Consider the following 6,000-nt stretch of genomic DNA (forward strand, 5'->3'; position numbering starts at 1 on the left):
TTTATTACTACGTCGCGGTACATTTAGAGATGCCTGAATTTTCGTGAAGGTTTATTTTTAAAGTTTTACTATAATTATATATAAATATTGACCTACAAGCCTTGCCTCAATCTGGCAAATAAAATATAAAGTAAGGCTTACTTAGATAGTAATAGAAGAATGTAATAATTTTCTTTAAGATAAAGATAATTTTATTATAAAAATGAAGTAAGTTGAAACTCTCTGTTGACGCCATCGTGATGAAGTGGGAGTGTGAGAGTATGACTGTAAAGAAAATTGTCAGTTATCCTTATGAAGGACTTGAATATATCGTTTTTTTTATTATCTATATATATATATATATAAAAGGACTTGTCCTCACTGACTGAGGTAAGACGCACGCACAGCCGTAACCGCTGTGCGTAGAAACGTGAAATTTGAACAGATGTTTACTTTCGTAATCTGGACATCCACTTAGAAGGGATTTTGAAAAATTTTAACCCTAAAGGGGTGAAATAGGGGTTGAAAGTTTGTATGGGAAAAAAATTAAATCGGCACCGATTCTTATAAAATTTGAAATTCAGACTCTTAAAAGTATTTAATTGAACACATGTTTCATGGTTTTCTAGAATTCTTCTCCTAAGGGTGCAAATAAGGGGTTGAAAGTTTGTATGGAAAAATCTTTAAAACGCCACCTATTATTATAAAATTTAAAATTTAGACTCTTAAAAATATTTCATTGAACACATGTTTTTTGGTTTATTAGAATTCACCCCCAAAATAAGTAAGCGAAGCTGCGCGCGTCCGCTAGTTATTAATAAATTCCACGTTGAATCCCGCACATAGCAGGGTAGGCAGAGGGGACCTAGTGTTGAGATACTTTGTTACCTACTTTTTGCCACTTTTTTCGATTCTCTCTTAACGCACTGCTTCAACGAAAATAATAAAACAATTTATTCCTTCGAGTGGGAATCAAACCTATAACCGTCGCGGTCCACAGTCGCACGTGTCCATGACAAAAAATCATTATTTCTTTTATTTCTCATCTCTGGCATGACAAAGCGTTAAGTTCCGCCATTCAACATGCATGTGTTGAATTCGTACATAAAGTGAAGAATGGAGTGAACCCTTATCTCTCTAAAATTATTGTAATATATTAAAAAATATATATTTTTTTATAATAAAACATATCGTGCAGTTAAAACACGCATTGCATTATCAACTTCTCTAAAGCTCTCTAACATAATTTACGACGATCGAATAACCTTGGTTCATTAATGTACAAAAAATTAAGAAACTGTTTTAAGTAAACTGATTACTTAAACGTACTTGATTTAACAACAAAACAAAGTGCGTAAAAAAAACTAAAACTAGTGATTTTCATATTAATTAGATATGTAAATAATATAGGTTTACAATAACAATTAAAAACTTGACCTAATAAAAATATGGCAGTAATTGCATCATTTCGAGTATTCTACACCAGAGGAGCTACAGGTACGTTGCAGGCCTTTCAGGTGGAGGTAGATCCACCCTTTGACCCCCTATGGGACCCCATATCGTATCGACCCAAAAACACTGCCGCAGGTAGGCCATTCCACAGTTGCGTGGTGCGTGGAATGAAGTTCCTACAGAACCGCACGTATCCAGGTTGTGAAGGCGGTATGTAAGCTTATGACGTAATGTGCAGTTAGAAAATTTGGCATCAAGTACCAGGTCATAGACTTCCCCAGAACACTCATGAATATGGAGTATTAAAATAAATGCGATAGCAATACGCAAAGCCAATGTGTCAAGCCTTTTATAGAACTGGGTCCCCAACGATTCGAGCTGCTATACATTGTATGCGATCAAATGGTTCAAGCTAATACAGAAGTGCATTAGTCCAGAGAAGAGAAACTCCATATGAGGCTCTCGTGCAATGTGTAATTTATATTGACGATTTTGCTATAGATACATATTTTTATAATTATTTGTTTTTTTTTAATTTTTTATACAATTTTATAATTTGACTTTCATATACTCTTACCTACTTATACTAGGCTAATTATAATAAAATATTTCTAAATAATTTCTAAGCCACGGTGAAAATCAAATATTCATAGATATAGATCAAGGCTCAAATTGACTGCAACCACTATGTTTATTACTTAAATACAAATTACGACACATACCATAAAAAGTTTAATGTACGTTTGTATATTTTTTACTGGTTAAGCATTTCCGTAGCTACCGGTAACATACAACGAATGTAGATTAGGTAGCACCTACTTAACGTATGGAATATAGAATATAAAAATTATAATCAATAAATAACCTTTTCATTGTAGTACAAAAGAAAACCTTATTTATTCTTTAAAAAAAATATTTTGTGGAAATATTTTAATTGTAACAGAGTGCCATAACACTAGGTTCCCAGGTCCCTCCGCCTACCCAGCTATGTGCGGGAGCTAAACAAAATGTTTTTATTAAGTTGTTAATATCATTTTACGTGGTTACTATCAAAATTTGTTTTAAACAGGTAACCTCATTATTGACCTTGACTAAAAAGCCATTACTAAGTAGATAATTGTGGACTCTTAAGTTAATTCAATGTTTACAAATGTTTTATAGAAAAGAATATTGGAAAAGATAAACCAAAAGTTCTAAGTATATGATATCAATATAATTGTATTTGTACTTTTATTATCGTTGTGTACTGTGTTTAAGTATACGGTCAATATATATAGATTATATATTATAATATTACTTTCCACTATAATTTATTATCGAATCTTATTATGCCAGAATAAAATAGTCGTGTTCTGTTTTTTTTTTTAAAAAACATCTTGCGAATATTTCACAAAAAAAAATAACTACATATTGTGAAAATTTACATAAATCAGTAATTTCGACAGCAATACTTAAAATTAGTGCTAATAAATAAGAGCACCTAATAAGGTTTGGAGAAATGAGAGCAAAGTGAGAGGTTTTATGTTTTGTTTGAGAATATGAGTCAGAACTCAATATGCAGATCGTAGGCAGATTGTGTCGTTGTTGAAGTATCAGAGCGATCGAAATACCCACGAACGTTCTTGATGCTTATCATATCCTTATAACACCAACTGAAAGTGAAATGTTATACGTATATAATATCATACGCACAATATTTATCAATTCTTATTTATATTATTACATATGTAAATATGTATTTAATGAATCCCCTCCATCTATCTACATTTATCCTTATATTTAACTCGGTATTTAAATCCTATTTACTCAATAGTTTATACAAAAACCATCTTTGATTTTCTAGTTGCATTGGCTTTAGTGTTTTCTTTGTCTACGCACCTGTGCTACCTGAAAAGAATATCTAAATTTATTGTGATTTATTTCCCTTTTAGAGTATTTTATTCTTCATTACACTAAATACAACATGTATAAGAATAAAAAAATACAATCATAAGTATTATTCACAATCGTGACTTTTCACTAGAAGAGTTATCTTCCAATTAATCGGTGGAAGTGTATAAGTGCAAACCAACAGAATAGTGCAAAAAATAATAATTATAAAATTGTATTAAATAAATTACATGTAAAACATACACACACACATAATTATACATAAATATATGATATTCTAATATTGATACGGTCTACTTACGTGCCATTGAAAGTTAAGTTAACAATTCCTTAGAAGAAGTTTCGCTTTATGCATCATTAATTGTATCTATTCTTGCACGATTTAATATATTAGTTATGTTTTTTTCTATATTTAAATCTAGCTTATTTAAATATAGAAAGCTATTTCAAAAATTAAATTATCTTATTAAAATTATTACTTTTCAAAATTATAAATCCAGAAAGTTTTTACGAGTATTATATTTAAATTGTTTCCTTTTACCGGTTCTCAATTGTAGTAATAGATTTCGCCACCTAGTACATTGTTTAATGTTATGGAGAATAAAGAGCTAAAATAAATATAAAAATAAATGCAAATAATAATATTTTTTTTCTTCTTATTTACTCGACTCGCCCATCGAGGCTTCCGTACCAATTTCAGGATATAGGGCGACGGTAAGGACAACTTCTAAAGTTAACAAACTTGAAATGAAAATGAACTGCTTTTTTTAAATCAAAATATCTATAAATTTTACCGTTTCCGATTGTTTCCTTTAATTGTTTTGTAAGTTCTCGTGCCAAATTTCATGAGGAATTTCATATTAAATGCAGCAAAATCGATGCATAAATACTCGTATCTTTTGATCACGTAGACCTAGGAACTTGATTTTTTTTATGCTCTAAGGGACCGAAGTTAAAGACTTGAAGTTCATTTCAGTTTGATACCACCACGCGATCTTGAGATCAGTGGTCTGGACATTCGGAACGACGGGCAAAAAAGTGATCCTTTGAGGGTTTCATTTTTTAAGGTACCCTAAAAAAGACTAATAAAGGCAATCTTTATTTATCTTATTTTCTCATTGCTTAAGGTCGTTAAAAGTTATCCACTTATTTACACTTATTGGAAATAAGTTAAATACACTTATTGTTGTTGTTATTTACACTTATTGGAAATAAGTTATGACTTCTTTATTAGGTCGCATTACCACATCACTTACACAGTTGCAATCTTCGATAAACGAAATTACCTTGAAAAGCTTTTGTTTTATAATCAGAGTTTCCATTTATGTCGTTCCTTTGTTCGTCATTTTTATTTTGTGGTACAAACGCTTAGCTCAGCTTCTATGCTTACTCAATCCATCTCATCCAACCATCCAACTCCATTCCATAATCCTATTTCAGTTTTGCATGTTCTGTTGTTTTGAAGGATGTTGCACTACCCCGTTAGAGGTGGGGTACAAAATTAAAAAAGAATAATCTTAAGCAATAACTGGTTACCATCTCGGACTACTTGGTTACTGGGGGATGGATCCTAGCTAATACGGTACAGTCAAATATTTTTATATTCTCTTCGGGGAGTTCCCTGTCTGCTGGACGCGTGCCCACACGCAGGTTGTCACACTACTAGAAACTGGTACCTATACATTGGATTGCGTATGTTGTCAAATAGTATGACATAAATACTTTTTACCTGATTAATTTAATTCATAACGATAAACATTTCCTCTCTATAATTGTTTTAAAGTAAATTGACCTTGTTTTCAAAAATCCATCTCAATACTCAAACCTCGTACTAGTTCTAGTGTATTACGTAAATCACGTGCTATGTATTTTCTTTCTTCTCTTGCTTCATAAAAACAAACAAAACAAACAAGTTTTTCAAGTTTTGATAATTCCATTGATTATTTAAGTTTTTTTTTTTAAACTATGAGTACGTAATTGTTGACATATCGTTAATTTAATATGTTATTTTTAATTATTATTGTGTCAAGATATAGAAATGTTGAATTTTCCGCAGTTGTCGTCACAGTTTGTCTAACGAGGACACTGTATTTTTTTATTTTTTTCCTCAAATAGTGATTAGTACCGCAACTTTGTACTCGTTGTACTAAATTACATAAACATTTTATTTTTTTTATATATTTTTTTCTGAAATATTTTTTTTTATCTTCATAAAAATTGTAAAAAAAAGTCTAAATAAATTAAAAAATTATGTTAGTAAGGAAATTTATATTGTATATATTCAAAGGATGGAACTATCGAAGTACCGCGGACATTTAAAAAAATATATATACAAAGGCGATGTGAATCTACGTTTAACATAGCTCCGGGCAACAGCCAGCATTATATAAAACGCTTGGACGTAATTAAATCTGATCTATTAAGCTAAATACTAAAACAAGTTACTCAAAATATTTAACCAAAAATAAATCTATTAGAAATAATAAAATATGTTCGCGTGTTAAATATTTCGTAATTTTAAATAACTACATACATACATATATACCTATACCCAATTTAAATTTATTACTATTACATACTAACATTGCGCAAATTTATATGCTTTTGATTCTGTTCAATAGATATTTATATATTACATAATATGTGGAAAATATAGATCAGTTCTATTTATAATCGTGA

The sequence above is a fragment of the Heliconius melpomene genome, chromosome 13, assembly GCF_056956725.1.
Source record: "Heliconius melpomene rosina isolate 202511_hmr_F chromosome 13, ASM5695672v1, whole genome shotgun sequence".
Taxonomy (NCBI): domain Eukaryota; kingdom Metazoa; phylum Arthropoda; class Insecta; order Lepidoptera; family Nymphalidae; genus Heliconius; species Heliconius melpomene.